We start from the raw sequence: 12,610 nt of genomic DNA on the forward strand, positions 1-12,610 counted from the left end.
ACTAATTTTACCAGAGTTGTAATTCTTCAATATATACAAGGTTAAAGCTAAAAAATGGTCTCTGAATTAGATCAAAACAATTAGATCAATGTATTTGATATAGTTTTTTTCAATTCTTTTCTCTATACAGACAGTATAATGTATTCAAAACATTATCACACTTTTTTGTATATCTGAAAATACATAGGATGAACAAGAGCATTCCTATGTGCCATGGCTGAGAATAGGGTCCTACGCACGTTTCAGCAATATGCCTTCATCAGGTAGCCATGTACGAAAAAAACCTTGATAGGATCAGTACAGTCAAGAGTCAGGAACTGCTTTTAAAGGTTGATATTAAGATCAAGGCTCCAGGACTTATTCCTCAGAGTTAACTCATCATGGACCATAAAATAGGGCATATAGGTATCTCTCACTTAGTTATTTCACATATGTTATGTAGACCCTAATTTAGGAAACATTATTAGGGGTACCCCTTTTTGCGCAAACTGGCTAATGATACCTAGCCTCAGTATTCGGCCCCCACCATGCGGTACCATAGTGATAATGCATGAATCAAGATCCGAAACTGGTCTCTTGATTCTGGACTAATGCTGGTGCTGCTGGTCTGATCCTAGGACTAACTATGGGATTGGGAGGGGTGGCAGCCCTGCTTGTTATGCTCCTTTCTTCATGTGCTCCTAATTTGGATGTGATTCAAGAATGACAGCAGGGAAAATAAATGATTTATCATTAGGTACAAGCACCAGCGGTTTGTAATAATTGGTGAAGGACTTTATCATTTACCGGGGGACGGGGTAATATTTCAGAAATTGCCTTTTGTTACTGCAAAGGTCTCCTGATCACCTTGTCCTGAGGAAGACCCTCATATTTCCTTCTGTTTTGAGTCAAAACATCAAATATATCCAGTCGACCCTCTGCCCATCTTTCAGATACTGAACTAGTTGATTTGACTCTGACCATTTTTTTTCCAAAAACAATGTGCAGCAAGATTCCTTTTTATCTCACAATTTGATCACTTTGTACCACCGTTTTTTAGGTCTCCCCTAGCGAAAGCAGCACATGCGCTGCCCTCGCTATTGCGAGAACCTTTTTGAATCGAGTCTGCCGAGGGCTTGCATGCAGTTGTCTGCTTGGACAAACATGGCTGCTCTTTCCATTTGTCCATAGCAAACAGCATGCGCGTGCCCGTAGTCTGTAGGGACTGTGGACAGTCCAACGTCTTTTTGCATTTTGCATTTTGGTGTCCTAGCAACGAAAATGCTGTTTCCTGTACGGCGTGGAAGGTGTCCTAGCAACGAAAATGGTTGTTATTTATTTAGTATTAACCGGCACGTTTCTTAAAAATGCAGCTTACACTGAGTTTGTATTTATTTTGTTGAAAAGCACATTGTGTACTGGGTGTGCATTTTTGTGTGTTTTTGTTGTTAAAAAGGCTGCTTTCAGAACGCAGCTTGCCAGGGTTTGATGACTTAGAAAGTACGCAGCTTGCTGGGGTTTGATGACTTTGAAAGTACGCAGCTTGCCGGGGTTTGAAGAGTTTGGAAGTACGCAGCTCCTAGCAACGAAAATGGTTGTTATTTATTTATTCATAACCGACACGTTTCTTAAAAATGCAGCTTACACTGAGTTTGTATTTATTTTGTTGAAACTTGTGCCGTGTCACTTGGCATTGGATTGGCATGCTACTCACTCTCTACTACTCACTCTCTACCCCTCTACTACTCTCTACTACTCTACCCCTCTACTACCCCTCTACCCCACCCCTCTATTACCCCTCTACTACTCTACCCCTCTACCCCTCTACCACACCCCCTACAACCCCTCTACCCCTCAACCTCACCACTACCCCACTATCCCCTACTACCCTACTACCCCACTACCCTACTACCCTACTACCCCACTACCCTATTACCCCACTACCCTACTACCCCTCTACTACCCCTCTACCCTACCCCTCTACTACCCCTCTACCCTACTACCCCTCTACTACCCCACTACCCTCCTACCCTACTACCCCTCTACTACCCCACTACCCTACTAACCCTCTACTACCTCACTACCCCTCTACTACCCCATTACCCCTCTACTACCCCATTACCCCTCTACTACCCCACTACCACTCTACTACCTCACTACCCCCTTACTACCCTACTACCCCCTATTACCCTACTACCCCACTACCCTACAACCTTACTACCCCACTACCCTACTGCCCCTCTACCCCTCTACCCTACTACCCCTCTACTACCCCACTACCCTACTACCCCTCTACTACCCCACTACCCTACTAACCCTCTACTACCCCACTACCCCTCAACTACCCCACTACCCCTCTACTACCCTACTACCCTACTACCCCATTAGCCCTCTACTACCCTACTACCACAATACCCCACTACCCCTACTACCCTACTACCCCCTACTACCCTACTACCCCACTACCCTACTATCCTACTACCCTACTACCCCACAACCTTATGACCACTCTACCCTACTACCCCTCTACCCCACCCCTCTACTACCCCTCTACCCCACTACCCTACTGCCCCTCTACTACTCCACTACGCTACTACCCTTCTACTACCCCACTACCCTATGACCCCCTTACTACCCCACTACCCTACTACCCCTCTACTATCCCACTACCCCTCTACTACCCCACTAACCCTCTATTACCCCACTACCCCACTACCCTACTATCCTACTACCCCTCCACTACCTCACTACCATACTACCCTACTACCCCACTACCCCACTACCCCCCTACTACCCCACTACCCCCTACTACCCTACTACCCTACTACCCCACTACCCTACTACCCTGCTACCCCTCTGCCCCTCTACTACCTCTCTACCCCTCTACCCCACCCCTCTACTTCCCCTCTATCCTACTACCCCTCTACTACCCTACTACCCTACTACCCCACTACCCTCCTACCCCACTACCCTCCTACCCCACTACCCCATTACCCCTCTACTACCCCACTACCCCTCTACTACCCCTCTACTACCCTACTACCCCACTACCCCTCTACTATCCCACTACCCCTCTACTACCCCACTACCCCTACTACCCCCCTAAAACCCTACTACCCCACTACCCTACTACACCACTACCCCTCTACCCCTCTACCCCACCCCTCTACTACCCCGCTACCCTACTACCCTACCATCCCTCTACTACCCCACTACCCTACTACCCCTCTATTACCCCACTACCCTACTACCTCTCTACTACCCCACTACCCTACTACCCCTCTACTACCCCACTACCCCTCTACTACCTCACTACCCCACCACCCCTCTACTACCCCGCTACCCTACTACCGCTCTACTACCCCACTAACCTACTACCCCACTACCCTACTACCCCTCTACTACCCCACTACCCCTCTACTACCCTACTACCCTACTACCCCTCTACTACCCCACTACCCCTCTACTACCCCACTACCCTCCTATTACCTCACTACCCCCTACTACCCTACTACCCCTCTGCTACCCCACCACCCCACTAACCCTCTACCCCACCCCTCTACTACCCCTCTACCCTACTATCCTACTACCCCTCTACTACCCCACTACCCTACTACCCCTCTACTACCCCACTACCCCTCTATTACCCCACTACCCTACTACTCCACTGCCCAACTCCCTACTACCCCTCTACTACCCCACTACCCTACTACCCTACTACCCCACTACCCCTCTACTACCCCTCTATCCCACCCCTCTACTACCCCACTACCATACTACCCTACTACCCCTCTGCTACCCCACCACCCCACTAACCCTCTACCCCACCCCTCTACTACCCCTCTACCCTACTATCCTACTACCCCTCTACTACCCCACTACCCTACTACCCCTCTACTACCCCACTACCCCTCTATTACCCCACTACCCTACTACTCCACTGCCCAACTCCCTACTACCCCTCTACTACCCCACTACCCTACTACCCTACTACCCCACTACCCCTCTACTACCCCTCTATCCCACCCCTCTACTACCCCACTACCATACTACCCTACTACCCCTCTACTACCCCACTACCCTACTACCCCTCTACTACCCCACTAAACTACTACCCCACTATCCCACTACCCCTCTACTACCCCACAACCCCACTACCCCTCTACTACCCTACTACCCCACTGCCCATCTGCTACCCCACTACCCTACTACCCCTCTAATACCCCACTACCCCTACTGCCCCACTACTCTACTACCCCTCTACCCCTCTACTACCCCTCTACTCCTCTATCCCACCCCTCTACTACCCCTTTACCCTACTATCCTACTGCCCCTCTACTACCCCATTACCCTACTACCCCTCTTCTACCCCACTACCCTACTACTGCTCTACTACCCCACTACCCTACTACCCCACTACCCTACTACCCCTCTACTACCCCACTACCCCTCTACTACCCCACTACCCCTCTACTACCCCACTACCCTACTACCTCTCTACTACCCCACTACCCCTCTACTACCCCACCAGCCCTCTACTCCTCTACTACCCCTCTACTACCCTTCTACAACCCCTCTACTACCCCAATACCCCAATACCCCTCTACTACCCCAATACCCCAATACCCCTCTACTACACCTATACCCCACTACCACTCTACTACCCCACTACCCCTCTACTACCCCAATTCCCCACTACTACAACAACACCCCTGTACTACCCCACTACTACCCCTCTACCCCTCTACCCCCCTTTACCCCCCTCTATCCCCCTCTACCCCCATCCCCCCTCTATCCCCCCTCTACCCCCTCTACTACCCCTCTACCCCTCTACCTCTACCTCTCTCTACTTCTACCTCTCTCTACCTCTCTATGCGCACACATATGCATATATATGCATATGCACTTATATATATGTATGTGTATATACATACATACATATATACATTGCATATCTATATAAATACAAATATAAATGCATGCATACATATACATATATGCTTACCTATGCATGTTATGTACATGAAAGTTTGAAAATCACTAAGATAAGCAAAGGTAAAAAGCCACCTAATTACCAACAGAATTGTTTTAACTTAAACGAAGGCGAGACCTATTGCATTTTGAATGCTTGTCATTTATTTCACTTTATCTGTGCATGGCACTAACATTTCCCTATAGTATCAGCGTTAATCTTGAAAATATTGTTTTGGTTGATTGACTTAATGCAAACTTTAATCCTGGGTCTTTGTCCAGGTGTCATTTTACGAATTACGAAGAGTGTTTCTGATCTCGCGCTCAGTAGACATCAGACGTGTGCATCGGGCGGCTGTCATCCTTGATGCAATTTCATGTTCTAGAGAATGCAGGGTACCTTGTTAAGATTGCATATGCTGGTCTGAAAGGGGCAGTTTGGAGCAACTTCTTACATGTTGTGGTTGACATAACGTGACTAAATCACCCGGTGTGCAGCCACTCCATCATCTGCCTGAGATGCTGAGAATTCATTCTTTTCTCTGCCGGTACTGTACATTGAGCCCTCCGAAAGAAACGTCAGGCTGGCTTCATTAGATCACACTCGCTGCTCAGGCGCGCAACACCCATTGGACGCAAAGGGCTTCAGCCCCCCCCCCCCCCCCTTGTGTGTGGCAGCCCGGGATGAGACAGCTTCCCGGGCACACACACAGCCGCATCCGAGCACTTCACAGGTCTTTAAAAGACCATTTGCATGTTTATGAGGCCTCGCTGTTGTTTCACCCCTTCTAAGAGCCCCTGCAGCTCCACTCTTGCTTAAAGATTCAGCCCCCCCCGAAATGTTTTCTTAGCCCCCCCCCCCCCCCCCCCCCCCCCGAAATTTGGCTCTAGTTGCGCCTCTGAACGCTGCTGCTGTCTGCTTGATCGGCCAGTCACAGGTTTGTACTCCCGCAAGGCGACTCAGCTCTCCATCCTTTCGTGGTTTGTAATGTGAGTGCCATAAAAAGGGGTAATAGTAACACCTGTCCTTTATAGCGCCTTGAAGGGCTGCATTGGTCGAAACAGGTCCATTAGTCTCAGTGGAAGGCTTTACCATCCCCCGGGAGCTCTCCGTTCTGCATTATTATTATTGCACAGATCGGAAGCCTCAAAGCCGTGCTATATACAGGCCACAGGAATCTGGGACGACCTCTCTCCAGATCTCAGGGAAATTTACATCACGTTGTATTCCCAAAGTGCTGAGAACCTACATATTCAAGCTTAAACGTGCTCACGTGTTACCTGATATTGTCAGTGTCACCATAATTAATGTCTGTGTGGTATTTTAGTGCCACTACGTTCTCTTTAGGACACACAAACGAAAACTACAACATTACATAACATAAATGCCCTTTGACATTCTAGCTTCGTGGCACATCTGTGAAATTACAACCTGGAACCGGAAGTACTGCAGCCGGCCTTGTGAGGCCTCGCCGTGCCATTCACACCTAAAGTGATTTTGAATTCCCAATCAACACCTGTATGAAAATGTGCATTGGCCTCGCCCGGGTCCAACTGGGTGGCCTTTCTCTGAGTCCTGCCTCGTCTTTCGTGAATGTATTCATAGTACAGTAGTATACGTTTACTTTCATATAATCGCTTGATTTTGTTTGAAAAACAGAAAAATGTTTAATTGAAGTATTCCTGCCTTGCTTTCGTGAGCACCACCTTGGTACTTACGTGCACTGCGGGGTTATCAGTGGCTTGCCTTAGCTTCGCTGTTGTAAACGCACTTATTACAATAGTATAACCGCACACGTGTTTGCCTCTAAACGCTTCTGTCTGACTGGCTTAGGCGTGCATTTTATGCGCTAGTGTGCATGTCTGCCGTAAATGTTTATGCCGTGTGTGTCTACAACAAATACACGTGAGGCCTTCATCCATGGTGCATCAGGTGCAGTCGCACCGGGCCCAGAGGTCTCAGGAGCCCACTTGCCCATGCTTATTGCTACATTTTGCTACAGAATCATCAGTCGGGCGGTGTGTGCGCATTACTGGCAGCAATACCCAGGCATCTCTGCTCCGCCACCTCTGAATGGGCTGCAGGAGTCTCACATACATGGGATCACTTGGTAAGTGTGACTGTTTCTGATGAATGTTTCTTGCTAAGCTTGCAGTTATGCTCTGCGTTCAGTTGTGGTACACGTTGTGGACTAACCTGTGTAGTAATGCTGAGTTTATGTGCGTCTGTGAGCTCGAGGGCGGTGCAGGTGGGCACCTCCCCTCGGATGGCCGTGGCTCCTCCCCTCTGTGGGCGGGAGGAGGTGAGCAGAGCGGCGGAGACAGGGAGGAGGAGAGCCCAACCGGAGCCTGGGACCTGGGAGCGGCGCAGCGAGCAGAGCTTCGGATCCGAACTGAGGGCAGCGGAGTTTTCACGTCCGAGGTCCGCGGATCATGAGCGTGGGATCCGGTCCCGGTCCAATGTGGATTTGAACTTAGGACACGAACTTTGGGATTGAGCTTTCGGAGTCCGCCCTGCGAAGGTGCCCGGGTGTCCTTTGGAGAGTAGGAACACCAGGAGGTTGTATTCAGACCCTGGAGAGCGTCACTTCAGAACCGACCTCTAGAGAGCAGCCTCGAGCCTGACCCGGATCAGCAGAGCCCATCTGCGGATCCGAGCACCGCGGGGTCTGCCCTCAGTACCGGAGTCCGCATGACTGGGGGGTCGGAGGGTTGCAGGAGCCTGTCTGGCACAGAGGAGCGGGGACACTAGAGGAGACCAGCAGGAGCTTCACTCGCCTCAGGTAAGTGCCTTGACCTTGTATGACCTGTAGCCCCGGGGCTCCCGCACAGCAGTTGCTCCAACACCCAACGGGCTGACCGACCCTCACAGGGTATGGCTCTCCTTCCTGTAGGGTTGACAAGTGTGGGGTAAAGCCGGAGACCACACGGACCAACTGGCATCAGTTGTGCTGCGAATTTCAAGTGACGGGCGAAGCCAGAGACCATCTGACCAAAAAGCAAGAGGAGGTATAATTTGCGCCTGTCGCTCCTCTGTTGTATAGTTCTCATACCTGCCAAACTGCACAATAATTTTGCTGTGTGAGGAGGGGGCGGGGACTCGTGCCAAAAAGTACATAAGAGCCACTTTTGAACCCCACCACGCCCCCCCACCCTAAAAATAGCTCACTGACTGAGGCTGGTACCCATGTCCTGGGGTGTTTTCACACCTCTTAATGGACGTTGGCTTTTCAAAGCCTCAGAAAAACGAGCTGAAAGCACCATTTACTGTGGTTTAAAGCTCGTTTCCCTGCCACCGTGTGATATTGGCTCCTCACCGAGTGACCGTGTGATGGGAGCGGTATCGTGTGTCACACTGCAGCACCGTGTGAGTTGGCAGGCATGAGTTCTGTCGAGTAAGGGGTACATCTGGAGACCAGGTGGAACTACTGACAGCGGCAGGGGCGGGCCCAGCACTCCTCTGTGTTCTATACTCCTGCAAAGTGCCGGGTAAAGCTAGCGACCACCCAGGAAAGGCTGTGGGAGGGGGTCTGCTCAGGGCTGCTGGGCTACTTAGTAGTAAGAAGAGGGGGGGATCAAACTGGAGTGCATGTGCCGGTTTGAAACGTTGCTGCTCTACTCTAAATCGCGTGTGTCAGGCAGAGGTAAGCGAGCGTTGTCTCTGACAGTGAACTCTGTGGTCTCAGCACTTTAGCGAGTGTCTGCGTGTTTGGTGTGTGTGAAACTTGTTCTACTCTGCACTGTGAGGTTTTCACGCCGCCCCCACTGTTCTCACTGCTGTGCTGGTGCGTTAGAAGTTTGTTCAGACTGTGCCCATCCCGTCTTTATCTTTTCTGCTGTGAGACTGCCCTCTCGAGTGTTCAGTATGATGTTGTTGGAAAACAGCTGAGGACTTACAGCATACGTTACATTTACGGAACTTGACGTATACAGGTAGAAGCTGGAAAAGCGTAATGGAAATGGGCATGTCGCTGCTGGTGCAGGGGGGCAAGCTTCGACAGTGTCAGAAGAGAGACTAGTACAGACGGTCTGAGCAGACAGAGTACCGGAAGTCAGCCTTAGGAGAAAAGTAGTGCATTGACGATGGCCTGAGTGGAGGCCACGTGTTAAGAGTTCGAGTTGAGATGCCACACAGTGACATTCACAGAAGCGGTACCAGATGGTCGGACCGGGACATAAAATGAGCCTGTGCACCAAAATAAAAGTGGCTCCGATTAGTGAATCAGCTAGCTAAAAAGTGCCTACATCTGCAATTTGTGGATTTTGAACTCTTACACGCACGCTGTACACACGCAGTGTTTGTGGCAATAGAATAGAAATGGAAAGTAGTAGCAGGCCCCCAGACAGTCAAAAAACCGCCTCACACACTGACTTGTCAAACCAGCTCTCTGGCAATGCCAGATTACCCACTATGTCAGGGTGACCCTGACTTGCCAGGGGAGCCTGATGTTCCTGTGAAGGGTAGATGCTAATTGATGAGTGATGGGGGATGCCATAGAGCCGTCAGGTAAAGGAGGTATCCAGCCCCAACACATCACCACAACAGACACCACAGCGAGGTAGCGTGTCCCTTTCTTAGATGTCTGCTTGGAGTTAGGTTGCAGTGTTTGTTGGATGCCTTCTTGGGTTTTACTTTACAAAACATCCTTTTGTTCGATGGCTTAGATCATAAAATGGCCCTTTGTTGAATGTCTTATTGAGTTTTGGATTACAGATTTTCCCATTGTTGGATGCCTTAGATTACAAAATGTCCCTTTGTTGGGTGTCTTATTTGGTTTTAGATTACAGAATGTACCTTCGTTGGGTGCCTTAGGTTTTAGGTTACAGAATGCTTTTGTTGTTGGATGCCTTATTGGGGTGTAAAATACAGATTTCCCCACATTTTGGCTGTCTTCTTGGGTTTTAAATTAAAGACTTTCCAATTGTTGGATTCCTTCTTGGGTTTCAGTTTCCCCGAATGCCCCTTTGTTGGATGCCTTCTTCGGTTTCAGTTTCCCGAATGCCCCTTTGTTGGATGCCTTCTTCGGTTTCGGTTTCCCGAATGCCCCTTTGTTGGATGCCTTCTTGGGTTTCAGTTTCCTAAATGCCACTTTGTTGGATGCCTTCTCGGGCTTTAGCTTACAGAATGTACTTTTTGTCAAATGATTTCTTGAGTTTTAGATTTCAGAATAGCCCATTGTTGGATAGATTCTTGGGTTTTAGAATACAGAATGTCCCTTAGTTCAACGTCTTCTTGGATTTTAGGTTACAGAATTTCTTTGTTGTATGCCTTAGGTTACAGAATGGCTCTTTGTTGGATGCCCTCTTGGGTTTTTGATTAGAGAATGTCCCTTTGTTGGATGCCTTCTTGGTTTTCAGTTTCCTGAATGCCTCTTTGGTGGATGCTTTCTTGGTTTTCAGTTTCCTGAATGCCTCTTTGATGGATGCCTTCTTGGGTTTCAGTTTCCCGAATGCCCCATTGTTGGATGTCTTCTTGGATTTCAGTTTCCTGAATGCCCCTTTTGTTGGATGCCTTCTCGGGTTTTAGCTTACAGAATGTCCTTTTTGTCAAATGATTTCTTCAGTTTTAGATTTCAGAATATCCCATTGTTGGATAGATTCTTGGGTTTTAGACTACAGAATGTCCCTTAGTTCAATGTCTGCTTGGATTTTAGGTTACTGAATGTCTTTGTTGTATGCCTTAGGTTACAGAATAGCTCTTTGTTAGATGTCCTCTTGGGTTTTGATTATAGAATGTCCCTTTATTGGATGTCTTCATGGGTTTTAGATCAAAGAACAGTTCTTTACTGGAAGCCTTCGATTTCAGAATGTCCCTTTGTTGATGCCTCCTTGGGTTTTAATTTCAAGAAAGTCAAGATGTTTGGTGGGTATTAGATTACAGAATGTCCTTTTTAAGTCGACTTAGAGACATGTTGTATATACTTTGTGCCCATTGCTTTTCATTTGTTTCTTTCAGTGTCCTTCAAAAATTATTGCTTCCAGGTGGTTAATCTTTACTGTTTGTCCCTCCTTTTCATCTGCAGTTCACTCCCACGGAGCAGCGCCCCAATACATGAAGCCTTCCACTTGTTCTATCATAGCAACTGTAAAAGGGACTACTTTTTAGGTCGAGCCTAGAGCAGCGCATGCGCTGCTTGCTCGACTTTTAGTAAAGGGGTTAAAAAAAAGTGCTACCAGATGCTGCCATGGCCGGCCTAGAGCTTGAGTGCATGCGCGCGGACGCGTGCTTTGCGTGCCTCTCTCCACGCTTCAATTCCCTCCCCCTCCCCCACCACAGATCTCGTCACTCTGCTGGCCTCATTAAGTGCATCACGATCACTTTCACTTTCGCATACAACTCCCGGGCTTCTCTTGTGTTTCTTCCCCCACTGTTCTTCCTTTAATTCTGTCTTCAGCGTCAGCTCTTGTTTTCTCTTTCCTACCATTCCCCCTACTTCTCTTAACCTACTGCTTCTCCCACTCACCTTGCGTCTCTTTCACTGCTGGTTTCTCTAGTCCTATACTGTTGCTCTTCCCCGCTATTGCCTCACTAAGGTAATAGGTGCATCTGTCCATCTCGTTTTCTCTCTCCTTTCCGTTGCTCTCCCGCTTGCTGTTTCTGCTCCCCCCTTCTGTTTGTCTCTCCCTGTTGTCTCTCCTTTTTCTCCCCCCACTTCTGTTTCTCTGCCTTTCCCTCTATTCCACCCCTGTATTTTTTGTGTTGCAGTCCAAGGTGCTCTATAAAAATATTACTTTCTCTCTTCAACAACCCACTCATCTCCTGGACTTCTGTCACCACTTCTCCTGCCAACTCTTGCCTGTGCTGCTTGTGAAATTTTCCTTTCCCTCCTCCTGCCTTCAGAAACCCTTTTTTCTTCCTCTCCACATCAGTCTTTCATATTTTTCTCATGTCATAACTCCTCTTAAAACGCACCTGTGGCCTCTCATGATCTGCCCGCCCACTCCTTGTAAACAGCCGCTCGTCTGCGCCTCTTTCTTGCATACAATTAGGTGTGAAAGATTCCATTAATGGACGGAGAGCACTTTGGGTAAAATGTTATTCACATGTGCAATGATAAAAGGTGCCCACCACACAATTTGCACGCTGGTTTACTGTCTGAGCCCACTCATTTTTTCCAGTTGGGCGAGTTTTTCTCTTCTTTGTTGACGACGTTGTTTTGTCATGGAGGCCGACGGCGACATGGATAGAAGGTGGGTACACAGTTGTTCGCGTTTTTTGGGCACATTGCCACCTAGAGTCATTTAGCCAAACCTGATTTTTTTGACCTCCAGCAGTACACTTCGGGTTACTGAGTACATTTGCTTAAGATCTCTGCATCACTGATTTGGTGCATTGGTGCTTTATCAGTATTTATTAAATTGTAGCCTGGTGCCAGAAAATGCCACTTCACAGCACTACTTAGGTCATCAGACTGAGTGCAGGTGGAAATAGTGTCTTCACCAATGTTTGGTCGAAGCACGTCTCAGTGTTGGCAGATGCAGGGGCACTGTGGAGGGTGGTCTATCTGCTTGGTCCGCATTAGCTAGAAGCCTTCTATTGATGTGCAATGGGTTTTAGGATGACACTTGTTATTTGAGGGGGTTGGTCGCAAGATCTGCGTGGCATGTTCATGTTCTGCCACCCTTGTTGAAAAGGAGGGTTTCAGGGCTAAAGTTGCTG

The 12,610-nt window shown here is 48.6% G+C and overlaps 1 protein-coding gene across 1 annotated transcript in view; it reads left to right on the forward strand.

Annotated features, from left to right (window-relative positions):
• The first annotated feature begins 7,248 nt into the window (after positions 1-7,248).
• Positions 7,249-12,610, forward strand: part of LPAR2 (lysophosphatidic acid receptor 2) — a 147,763-nt gene continuing 142,401 nt past the window's right edge. Inside the window, exon 1 of the mRNA XM_085654415.1 lies at positions 7,249-7,733. The gene's annotated coding sequence lies outside the window, so the exon portion shown is untranslated. The remainder of the gene's footprint in view (positions 7,734-12,610) is intronic.

This window comes from Triturus cristatus, chromosome 4_1 (genome assembly GCF_964204655.1).
Source record: "Triturus cristatus chromosome 4_1, aTriCri1.1, whole genome shotgun sequence".
In the NCBI taxonomy this organism is placed as follows: domain Eukaryota; kingdom Metazoa; phylum Chordata; class Amphibia; order Caudata; family Salamandridae; genus Triturus; species Triturus cristatus.